Source organism: Neovison vison, chromosome 5, assembly GCF_020171115.1.
Source record: "Neovison vison isolate M4711 chromosome 5, ASM_NN_V1, whole genome shotgun sequence".
NCBI classification, from domain to species: domain Eukaryota; kingdom Metazoa; phylum Chordata; class Mammalia; order Carnivora; family Mustelidae; genus Neogale; species Neogale vison.
The window spans coordinates 16,101,928-16,115,203 of NC_058095.1; the positions used below are offsets into that span (position 1 = coordinate 16,101,928).

Sequence of the window (13,276 nt, forward strand, 5' to 3'; positions counted from 1 at the left end):
AACTATTTATTGAGTGCCTGTTATGTGCTAGATATTGTTCCAGGTACTTGGGACACATCAGAGAGCATGACAAAGGTCCCTGCCCTCATGGAGCTTACAGTCTGGCATTTCCTAGCCCTGTACCAGCAGACTGTCTGGGACCAGGCAGCCCCCCACCCCTCCCTGTGCCGGATGTGGGCATCCACAGGCCTGGCTCAGACGTGGGCACTGGCGCCTGCTGCATTGTCCATGCCAAACAGGACACCTAGCCCCAACTCACCCAGACAGCAGAAAGGGCTGGAAGTTGACTTTTAATAATAAAGTACAAGGGGGACAGGCAGAGGGACTTGAGCCAGGTGGTCAGGTGTCCTACCGCGCCAGGGCCTGGGCTCACTACACGAAGTGCTGCTGCTGCTGCTGTCTAGTGGCTGCCTTGCTGGCAAGGTCCTTAGCCTTCTCTGTAGCTGCCAGTGCCATCTCCTTCGCCTGCTCCTTGGCTTCCTTGGCTGTCTCAACGAGGGTTTTGGAAGGGGCCTCACCCTGCAGCTTGGCCAAGATGTACTCAAAGCCCTGCATGGTCTTGGTCACATTGCTTTTGATCTGGGCAAGACCAAACTCCTGGACAGCTCAGGAGACACCAAATAAGCTAGAGGAGACCCAGGCTTCCCGGCGGATTTCGGTCCAGCCGCTGTCATCAGAGTTCACCCAGTAAACACGTCGCTCCTCCACCACTATCAGCCGGGCGTGTTGATGTTCCGGGTGAAGGCGGTCATGGTCTGGTTCTGCGGGTCCACAATAGCATCCTCCAGGATGTACACCGAGTGAGCGACATTGGCAGGAAACAGTCCCTTCGGCCCAGCCGGGCGTCCTGTTGGTCTTGGTCAGGAGACGCCGGGACAGGAGTTTCTGGTCAGGGGTCACCTCCCGGTGCACTATGTCTTCCGTCGACATGTTTGCTATAGGGATTCGGGGACCGCTGCCACGAGGCAGCGAACACTTGGTCCCAGGAACTCCGCTGCACACTCTGGCCCAGGAAAGACTTCACCATCGTCCCGGCCGGGGCGGGCTCAGCACCCGCGCGGCATCAGGGGTGCGAAGCCCGGGGTGGGGCACACGGAGACCCGACCGGGGCTCGGCGCCCGCCCGCCACACTCGCAGCTCAGTCACCACCGTCCTGCGCCCAAGGAGCCACCAACGCCCATGAGGAGTTGTCGAGCCGCGCGCCTCTTTCTTTCTTTCTTTCTTTTTTTTTTTTTAATGTTTAGTTAGTCAGCATAGGGTACATCATCAGTTTTTGATGTAGTGTCCAGTGATTCATTATGTGGGTATTAAGGAGGGCATGTGTTGTGATGAGCACTGGATGTTATTTGCAACTATTTTGTCATTTTTCACATGTGGAAACAATTCCACAGAACTAGGCTTATAGCACCCATTAGACTTACCATCAAGTGGCAGTGTCTTCACCAAATTCAAAAGTTCATTAGGTGTGAGCTCAATCCCGCAGTTTTCCAAAACACTTCCAAGTTTACTAGCATCTACTTTGCCTCCTTTGAAAGAAAAATGAATTATTGATGCATGACAATTTTAGGACATTATAATGATCCAAAATAATGAAAAGCTGGTTTAAAGAATGCCATTCTAATTTTCATATTCTCACATATTCTAATAGTGTTTAAGGATAATGAGGCAGAACTTCTTGATTCTTCATAGAATGGTCTCCTAAGACTAATGGCAAGATACCATAAAAGAAAATCAGGTTATATAATTGGCCAGTAATTTAGGATACCTAGCCTTTTTTCTTCTTAATACTGAATCATGTGATTATTATTATTATTTTTTTAAATTTATTTATTGGACAGAGAGATCACAAGTAGGCAGAGAGGCAGTCAGAGAGAGAGGAGGAAGCAGGCTCCCCGCTGTGCAGAGAGCCTGATGCGGGGCTCGATCCCAGTACTCTGGGATCATGACCTGAGCCGAAGGCAGAGGCCTAACCCACTGAGCCACCCAGGCGCCCCAATCATGTGATATTATTTAAAGCAATCTTATCAACTTAATTTTCTAAAAATATTCCTCTTCCTATATTCTGTGCCTACCCATATTTGGTGATTTAAGCCAGCAGTTATTAACTCAAGATTGTAGGAGGCTGAAGGTAGAAGAAATTAGTGAAACTAGATATGGTGAACTAGATAACACATGCCTTGTCCAAAGAGACAATATACCAGTTACTGTCATGAGGGAATGTAGGGCTAGTGTTGCCAAAAGTTATAAACTTGACTACAGGTTGGACTCAATTCATGGATAGCCAATTTGTTAAACCTCTGATTTAAACACTAGTCAAGGTCAGTATAATACTGGTAGGAACTACAGAAAATATAATTTATAACTTAAGTATTACTACTTATTTATTTATTTTTTAAAAATCTTATTTATTTACTTGAGAGAGTGTGAAAGAAGAGAGAGAAAGCACAAGTACAAATTGGGGGAAGGGGCAGAGGGAGAGAAAGAAGCAGATTCCCCATTGAGCAGAGAGACCCATGTGGGGCTCATGACCTGAGCTAAAGGCAGATGCTTAACCAACTAAGCCACCCAGGCACCCCTTACCACTGACTTTTAAAGCCAAACCCAAGATAATTCAAAATCAAATGCAGAAGTAAAGTTGAATATAAATATTTCATTAAAATATGTAAAATATCAACATTAATAAATTTATGGTATAATATTAGGAAAACACTAATCAAAATATAACATAGGGTTAGGATTGTCTTAGTAATGTTTTACTCACCCCAGAAAGATTTTACTTCATTCATCAGCTTTTCCAGATCAACTTTACCTTTAACTGTAAAGGCAAGGAATAAATTGGATGGAAACATGACAGTGAGACCAAGAAAATGTGTTACATAGAGCAGAAAAATTTAGTATTTATTTGCTTTAGAAAATTTAACCTTTTGCAGGTACACACTTTCAGTTTAAAGTAAGTCTTGGGGATATAACATACAGTATGATAACTATAGTTAATATTGAAATAATATTTGAAAGTTGCTAAGAGAGTAGATCTTAAAAGTTCTCATCTCAACAAAAAAAATTGTAACTGTATATAGTGATGGGTGTCAATTGTGATCATTTTGATATATATACACATATACATATATTGTAATATTGCAATATACATAAATATTGAATCATGCTATAAGTCTGAACTAATAAATATGTCAATTACAACCTCAATATAAAAAATTATACCTTAACATAAAAATAGAGCTGGTTTCATACTATACACACATACACACACACACACACGAAAATTTAACCTTTTGCTACATTCTTCATAAGAAGGTAGAAGAGGAAGGATGACAGCTTGAATGACAGTAAGCATAATTGTTTCCTGAATACAACTAATATTCCAGCATTTCCAATATATTGTGCTCCGGGAAGAAAAGTGATTAATTCTTGTCATTTAGTTTCTGAAAAGAAAAGTGCTTTTTCTCCCCCAGCAAAATAATACTCCATGTTGATGAGAAAATCTAGCTATAACCTAGGAAACATTGTATAAAGTGTAGTGAATCATTAATTCAACAAACTTGTTTTTGAGTACCCACAAAGTGCCAGCAGAATGGCCAGAAAAGTCTATCAATTTCCAATAATGTTGCTAATTCTGTGGTGAGAATTTTTGGACTTTATTCTTTGTCTGTTAAAGTATTCCTGGCCACTAACAACATCTTTTTTTTTTAATTTAATTTTATTTTTTCAGAGTTCTATGAGTCTTTGTTTATGCACCACTAGTAACTTCTGCATCAATACCAATTATAGGTCAGGGCAAAATGGAAATTGTGTGTTGGTTTACCTGGATTATTATAGTTAACCAAGCCTATCATGAACAAGAGATGGGATCCTTGGAGGGAATTACAGTTTTCAGGCCTGTCATTGTACTTGGGTCACTATGGTTGACTGTTCATCTTTTTCTTTGTCTATCTGGTTTATTACTGGGAAAATTTTTTTTTGTGGTTTCCATGTTTTTTTTATTATGTTCATTTGGCCAACATAAGGTTAGTTTTTGATGTAGTGTTCAATGATTCATTAGTTGTGTATAACACCCAGTGCTCATCACAACAGGTGCCTTCGGTTACCCTCCCCCCTTCTGTAACTCTCAGTTTAGTTCCTGGATTCCAAAGTCTCTCATGGTTTGTTTGGTTCTCTGATTTCTTCCTGTTGTTCAGCTTTCTCTCCCTTACACTATGGTCCTCTCTGCTATTCCTTATGTTCCACTATGAATGAAACCATATGAAACCAATGAAAATTGTCTTTCTCTGTTTGACTTATTTCACTTGGTATAAACCTCTCCAGGTCCATCCGTGACAATTCAAATGGTGGGTATTCACCCTTTCTGATTGTTGAGTAATTATTCCATTGTATATATGAACCACACCACTCTGACCCAAGATGAAAGGGCTCTCTGCCATAGGCCATCTAATTGGAGGGAGTTCTCTTTCATTAAAATATTCCAAGTTTATCTCAGTTGAGGAGGAATCTATTAGTAGGAACTGAGACATCCGTGTGACAAGGAAACATTTTTAAAACCAAAGTTGATCATTTTCCTTTACTTATAATGATATTCTTTTTTGTATTTACTTTAATAAAAATTTGGAAGGGCTTTTGTGAACATGCTCCAGTCCCTTTTACTACTATCTCAAAGCTGTTCACTTTTTAAAAAAAGGATTTTATTTATTCATTTGACAGACAGACAGATCACAAGTAGGCAGAGAGAGGAAGGGAAGCAGGCTCCCTGCTGAGCAGAGAGTCGGATGCGGGGCTTGATCCCAGGACCCTGAGATCATGACCTGAGCTGAAAGCAGAGGCTTTAACCCAGTGAGCCACCCAGGTGCCCCAAAGCTATTTGCTTTTTGAAATTCAAATGTTGATGGTCTTTTTAGGATGCTGGGGCTCTGTCAACTCTTGGGCTTGGTTGTGTCCTGGAGGAAAGAATGGGCATGGGGTTCTTTCTGCCCTCAATGTGGGAAGCAGCAGAGAGGTGTCAGAGCACAGGAACAGAACTGGAAAGTAGTAGATCCTGGGAAACACTTGGCATTTAGAATGCTGAAGACCCTGAGGAAGCTCAGTCAAGGCCAGTATGAGGATATTCCAATTCCTCTGATTCCTAAGAGACCAAGAAGGAATAAAACAGGTGGGCAGAAACATTTATTTTCCTGAGGTGGTGGAAATAGAGATGCCAGAACAGATGCTACCTTCTTTTCTGTAAGTTATGTTACGGAATGTGTAATATTAAGTGCTAAATAAAGAATCTTGAAATAGAAGGGAGATTATGTAAGAGATATTTTAGAAGTTGATTGATTGTGAGAATTGAAAATGTTATAGCTGAGGAAGTATAGACATTCCAAAGATCTCATGGTGGGGAATAGAGGAAATTGTGGGAAGAAAAAGAGTATTCTAAAAGCTTCTGCTTATTGGGATTGTAGGGTGGGGGGTGGGGAGGAAGGGATAAAGCTGAAATAAAATATCTGATGGGTAAAGGTATCTTGATGAAAAAAGCAGTATTTTGTTTCCTATAATAATTAAGTTATACGTAAGTATGACAGCGAATGAGAAGGAAAGAAATGTAAGAATTAATGAAATGTGACCCTCCTCTGGAACTTCAAAATTAATTAAGAAGAAAACAAATGAATGACAACTTGAACCAACTGGTAATAATAAGCATAAGAAAAAAGAAAACAATAGTAGAAAATGAATAATAAACATAAAATAAAATAAAAATATATGTCTAGTATTGCACCAAATCTGAACAATTTGAAATTTCTCATTAAAAAAAGGAAAGATTATCAAACGAGTTCCTTAAAAACCCAGCTATATGATGATTTTGCAAAATATATTTCAACCAAGTGATAAAGAAGATTGAAAATAAAGGAGTGAGGACATGACCTAAGCCAAAATTAAGAGTCAGACACCCAACTGACTGAACCACCCTCATGCCCCAAGAAGAATCTTATAAAAATTCAATTTAATAGGAGATATTAACCCTCTAAATGGAAGAAGATCTATTTTGTAAACAAAATAGAAGTAAAGATACAAAGGAATTGAATAATACTACTGATAAACTTGATTTCATAATACATGTATAGAAATCTATGTGCACTGGTGAGTGCTGTGAAGTGTGTAAGCCTGACAATTCATTAACTGTACTCCTGGGGCAAATAATACATTATATGCTAATAAAAATAATAATAAAAAGAAATCTATGTGCACTCTCTAGAGACTATATATTATTTTTATATGCCTACAGATTTATAAAAATTGATAAAGTACATGGCCATAATGAAACCCTTAACAAAACAGAGATTCTTTTTAACATTTCAGTGGCCACATTATCTGGTAGAACTCCAAAGTTTATATATAATAAATAAAAGACTTAAAAAGAAAATAAGAAATATACTTTTAGATACTAGATAATCTTTGTATCAATTATAAGTCAGTAGAAAGTAATGATTAAGAAAACTCTTCATATCAAAACCAAAAGGATATAGTGAAGCTGTGTTCAGAAGAAAATGTAAGGCCTTACATTCCTTCCTTTAATAATGAAGCAGAAAGACAAAAAGAAACTAAACACTCCTAGAATGTAGGTATGAAAGACAAACAACCATTTCCCAAGTGGTTGGACAAACAATCAGATAAAAAAGTGGGCAATTTGAATAGATACTTTATTTAAAAAGTATAAATGACTAATAAACACTTGGAAAAGTACTCAATATCATTAGTCATCAAGGAAATGTAAATCAAGTCATACATATCACATGCTAACCAGAAGGACTAAAATTAAAAACAATGATAATAACAAGTGTTGGTGAGGAGTTGAGCTAAGAGAACCTTCAGACGTTGTTGGTGGGAGTATAAGATGCTACATTCACTTTGGAAAATTACCTAACAGATACTTACAAAACTAAAGACACATTTACCCTAGGAGGCAGCATTTCTACTCCTGATATCTACCCAGAAGAATAGTAAACACATGTTCAAAAATATCTCAAACAAAAAATGTCTCGTACAAGAATGTTCATAGCAGTTATATTCGTGCTAGTGAAAAGCTAAAAAAAAGCATAGGCCCAATAATAGTAGAAGTGATGACATACTGTGGTATATTTATATAAAAGAATATTATCCAGCAATTAAAACAAATTACTGACACAAGCAACAATATAGGCGAATCCCAGATTTATATGCTGAGTAAAAAAGCTGTGGCAGAACATAATTTTCAAGGATGGCTGAGCTATGTATTTCCTGTCCCACAGACCTCATTACAACGTGCCTGATACACCTCCCACCAAGAACTTAAGATTGAGTCTGGGCAGCGTCTTGTGATTGCTTTAATAACAGTGTTTGGCGGAAGTGGTGCTCTGACGTCATCCTTGTTATAAACTTAGAGAGGAACTATTCTAAGTTGTCTGCAACAGACTTTTATCTAGAGGACCCAGGTGGAAGTGACAAATACTGAGATGGCAGCCAGATAGAGCTGCTATACTCTAGCCACATTAAAATAGAAAGAACATTAAAGATCACCATACCTATATTCAGTCTCTTTTTTATAAATACTGATGTCATGTAGCAAATGTGGCCAAAGAGTTCAAGCAGAATTTGAGCAATACTTACCAATTCTCCCTACTCCATAGGGAGAAAAAAGGTAAGGCTGAGTGAAAAAAACAGAGATAACACAAATTCCTTCTCTAATTTGCACGTAAGACTAGCAAGAGACAGGATGGATTCTTTCTTTGGACCTGAGTTTTTTCCCTAAGCTTTTCAGAATGCCTTCTTGCTGCCAAAGAAGCATTTTTTTTTTAAAAGATTTTATTTATTTATTTGACAGAGAGAGATCACAAGTAGGCAGAGAGGCAGGCAGAGAGAGAGGGAGAAGCAAGCTCCCTGCTGAGCAGAGAGCCAGATGTGGGGCTCGATCCCAGGACCCTGAGATCATGACCCAAGCCGAAGGCAGCGGCCCAACCCACTGAGCCACCCAGGTGCCCCAAGAAGCATTTTTAACGATTGTTATAAATAGGCTTATAAAAGAAGTTTTTCTGTAGTGTTTAATGGTTTCTAAAATACTCACCATCAACTGGCAGATTTTGTGTTATGTCTTTAAGCTCCTTTTCAGTAAGGTCCATTCCTATGTTTTCCAAAACTGCATCCACTTTACTGGAATCAATCTTCCCGCCTTATGGAAAGAGAGACAGATATAAAAGCAGAAGTTAATGTCCCTAGATTGTTGGATAAACCCTCACCCTCCTGAGGATTATGGTTATCATATTCATCCAAAGGACCAAAGCCTCATGAGAAGAAGACAGAGTAAAAAATAAGAGTTAGAATTAGAACATACTGTTTTAATTTTAATCTTCATATAAGCATACCCAGAATAAAAACTGAAAGGTGATGGAATGACTTCTCAGAGAATTCTAGTAAGGTGATAATAATTCCCGTGTCTCAAATGACTATTGTCTCACTTTCATTGTGTTTATTTTTTTTATTAACATATAATGTGCTATTTGTTTCAGGGGTACAGGTCTGTGATTCATCAGTCTTACACAATTCACAGCACTCACCAGAGCGCATACCCTCCCCAGTGTCCATCACCCAGTCACCATCCTGTTTGTTTCCTGAGATTAAGAGCCTATCTTACATTTTGTCTTCCTCTCTGATGTCATCTTGTTTCATTTTTCCCTCCCTTCCCTTATGATCCTCTGTTTTGTTTCTCAAATTCCTCATTGTGTTTATTTTTACAGTTAACGTCTAGTCATGCTAAAGGATGCTGGTTCTCCATTACCATTTAACATATTTTAAAAATTCAAGTTAAAAGTAAATCAGTTTAAATGAAATATAAATAATACTACAAATACTGTGTGGATTTGGAAGATATCACGAAGGTAGTTTTGGGAACCTTGCTTAGACATGACCTTCTTCCTGGCCTGCTTTCTGTCTGTCTATTCAGTCCTATGTTCCTTCAGTTTCTTGAAGGCTTTCTAGAGCTCTCTTGTTCTCTCTCTCGCCTTTGGTCTAAATGTCAGGTTAGTAGTCTCTTGCTGCTGAATAAACTAACTGAAGAAGTGCCAATTTTCCCTTTACTTTTGCTGTACAGCCTGGGCTCTGATAATTTCTTTTTCTGTCAAAGTTTGAGAAATCCCAAGAGAGCATGGGAGTTCTTTCCAAGTTACATCATAAGAAATGATCTCCTAAAGAACACATTGATCTATTAAAAACAAAATTATGTAATAATGTGTTAGGTGTCAAGGCTGACAATTTAATCACAAGGAATTAGTAGAAATGCCAAACATGATGACCTCAGATTAATTTGTGTCTTAGTAAGCTTCTCCCTCACCTTTAAGAAACTTTATACCATCCAGCAACCTTCTTTGGTAGACCTTTCCATCTGTAAGGAAAACACTGTTCAGATCACAGAAACTTCATAGTGGAGCTTCATTGACAGTAAGAATCAGCAATTCCAGTAAGACATATTTATGAACTGCCTTAGAAATTTTCTGATTTAGAGGCAAACAATGAAATTATAGGGCATGGGGATACTGACACTCTACCATTCTGAAATATATCTTTTCCTTTTCTTTTGCAATATTTTCATATTCCCTATTAGATTTCTCTTTCTTTTTTCTTATTTATTCTGGCTTAAATTTCAGATCTCTTGATAGACTCAAAAGTTACAAAATATATAATTATATAAAAGATATTAAGTGAACCCTGATGATAGGAGTCATGATAACACAATGGTTGATTCTCAAACCAAAGATTAAATGGCACAGATACAATAGATAAAATAATAGATTAAAAATAGATAAAATAATAAATTTTAAGATACAATAGAGTCATTTTAAATTATGTAACATGGCTCATAAGCTTATTTCTGACAAGCAATAAGATAGAGACAATTTTAGAAGTTTTTGCAATTTAACAATATGCTTCCTCGGATGACTATATGTTTATTTGAAATACTCACTATCAACTGGCAGAGTTTTCATCAGTTGCGAGAGTTCTTCATCTGTGAGTTCTATTCCCATGTTTCTTAGAATTGTTCCTATGTCATTGACATCAAATTCCTCTCCTTCAAAAGGATAGAAATGGTAATGTTTGATTTTAAAGAACCTTCTCATTATTCCAAATCATGATGAAATCTTCTATTACTATATTAACCCCAACTACTTAATGCATAATAAAGTCAAATGAGTCCTGTTTGAGTATAGTTACGGTAGAACCTTGAAGTGTTTATTTCCACAACTTTAGTAATAATAGAGGCAAAATAACAGAGTACATAATTATGCATTTCATAATTTTCTATTGTGAGAGATTACTAGTAGGTAATAAAATTTTAGTCTCTTTTTATTACACTAACCTCTTTTTTAGTAAATACCTTAATTTGGAAAAAATGAGATCATACGGCCTAACAAAATGTGGCACTATGTTTTATTGTTGAAACACTGACAAACCAAAGTCAAAGTCTAGGAAATCAAACTACAATCAGTTTATTAAAAATAGCATAATTTAAAGGGAATAACAGGAAAGAAAGAATTTTCAGGAAAGAACAGGAAAGAACAAATATGAAGAATCACAACTGATCATGAAACACTACATAAAAATCCAATGATGTACTGTCTAGTGACTAACATAATAAAAATACATATAAAGAATCAGAATCATATATACTTGGTAACTTCTTCCTCACCTGTAACAGCTTCTACCTTATCCATCAGGTTTTTCAGATCAACTTTCTTATAGCCTATAAGACAAAGTTTAATCAGAGAAAAACAGTAACATGGACTCAGAAAAAAGATACATAAGACAAGAAGTCCTTTTTTTTTTAAAAGAAATCCTTTTTATTTAAGATTTAATGTAAAAAGATGACCAAAGCAAATAAATTCATTTACAATGAAGACCAAGATTTAATAGTAAATAATGAAATAATGAATAAAAGTGATCTTAAAATGTTGTACTAAATAATAAAAATGAAAATTATGAAAACAAGTTTATCCTATCTAATATTTAAGAAAATTCAGGTTGTAATTATAGCTATTCTAATAGTTATTCTATAGGCTGTAAAATAATTCTTAGGAGAAGCAGTGTAGCAACACTGACTTCTACAAGTGTGTTGAGATATTTTTTTCTGGGAAAGTTAGGTAATTGTATACTACAGTATCCTTTTGAACTTTGAAACAAGACATAGAAAAATAACCTTTGTGAAAATGATTGACTTTTTCCTAAGGGTTCCTTTAAATCTTTTGAAATCCATATTTTGTATTTTGAATGTCCTATCTCATGTAGAATTTTTTCTTCAATTATTAAATGTTGTAACTCTGCCAGGTCCACATTTTTCGTGGCTTTGTGTGATCTGGGCAGTCCTTCAATGTTACTTTTACTTAGTTCATGAAATGATGCATGTTTCTCAAGGTTCATAAGGAGTATTTTCTTGTGGTACCACGTGTTGATGAAATGGGCACTTCTGTGTTAAGCAGTGAGGGATTTTAGAGAGAAGCTAATTACTTAAGTGGTCAACTTAGTGATTCCTGAAACCTAATTGGTGGATAAGAACACAGCTCAAATCCTATCATTTTACCAGACCATTTGCTTCCATCTTTGATTAAAAGCAAAATAAATTGAGATTAAAAAGTTAGAATTTAAAAACATACTTTGCGTAACAAATTAAAAAATATACAAGCATATGAAGAAAAGGTAAATGTCCCTTCTTTTACCTCTCCTCAATTTCATGACTACTCCTCACCATTACTAACAGTTTTGTGTATATCCTTCCAGACTTTCCTTATGTTTATGAAGGCATATTATATATATGTTTTCAAAATTAATAATACTATACCTATTTTTCTGTTAACTTGTTATAGTGACCACAAAAATAAAGCCATCTCAAATCCATGAACAAAGAAATGAGGAATGGGTGAATCAATCTGGGTTGATGTCAGAGATATATGACACAGTGAGAAAAAATACATTACAGATCCTATATTTGTAAAACCAGACAACAGTAATCCCTCCCCTTCTCACTCCCATCTGTCCCTACCCTGAGATGTATGTATAAAGAAACAGATTATAGATTTTAAATCAACAAAAATAAATGGCCTTTTTGCCCCTTGAGTTCTTGTAAAAGCTATTCACATGGCTTCAGGCAACAAATAATTTAAACATTTGAAACAGTCACAGTTAATCCTGCAAGCTTAACATCTTTTAAAATCACAGTGTTTTCCATAGGGCTCACCACTCAGAAGATCCTTTAACAGATCGAGTTCCTGTTCTGTAAGCTTGACCTCCATGGCTTCTAAAACAGGATCCAGATTATTTACATCAACCTTCCCTCCTTGAAAACATGAAAGGAAAGGGAAAAAATGGAATGATTATAAATATTTAGAAAAATGCATAAACACATTTTATTATCTTCAACTAACAGGCGATACTGTTTTCCCCCAGCTTTATTAAGTTATAACAGACAAATAAAATTGTATAAGCTTAAGATATACAATGTAATGATTTCATATATGTATATTGCAAAATGGTTACAACAAAAAGGTTAGTTAACACATTCATCATTTCACAGTTACATTGTGTGTGTGTGTATGTGTGTGTGTGTGTAGTTAAGATTTACTCTTTAAGCAATTTCACAAATACGATATAGTATTGTCAGCTATAGTCACCATATTGTACATGTTGTACATTGTATCTCCAGAATTTACTCCTCTTATAGCTGGAGGTTTGTATTCTTTGATTATCTTCACCCATTCCCTTCCCCATTCCCCTGCCTCTGGCAACTATCAATCAGTTCTGGGTTTTTTTGTTTGTTTGTTTCTTCTGGATTACAGATATAAGTGAAATCATATATTATTGTATCATACTGTTTTTTTTCTGTCTGACTTATTTCACTTAGCATAATGTCCTCAAGATTCATCCATGTTGTTGTAAATGGCAAAACTTCCTTCTTTTTTATAGCTGAGTAATATTCTATTGTGTGTGTGTGTGTGTGTGTGTGTATCTCCTATTTTCTTTATTCATTCATCTGTCCATAGATACATTGTTTCTGTGTCTTGAGTATTGTAAATAATCCTGCAAGGAACATGGGGGTATAAATACCTCTTTAAGATAGTAATAGTTGTTTACTGTTACATGAATACACATGCTGAAAGAGAATGACTTCCTAATCTAGTACAACTGAGAAAATTTTCATGCAAATAGATTTGCATGATTCCTTACAAGCAGAGTTACAATTTAAAGAATTAAAAGTTAGAATTAGAACTTT

At 36.3% G+C, this 13,276-nt stretch overlaps 1 pseudogene; it reads right to left on the reverse strand.

Moving 5' to 3' along the window:
- Nucleotides 1-372: 372 nt before the first annotated feature.
- LOC122907567 lies at nt 373-1,027 on the reverse strand (annotated as a pseudogene).
- Between the last annotated feature and the right edge of the window lie 12,249 nt (nt 1,028-13,276).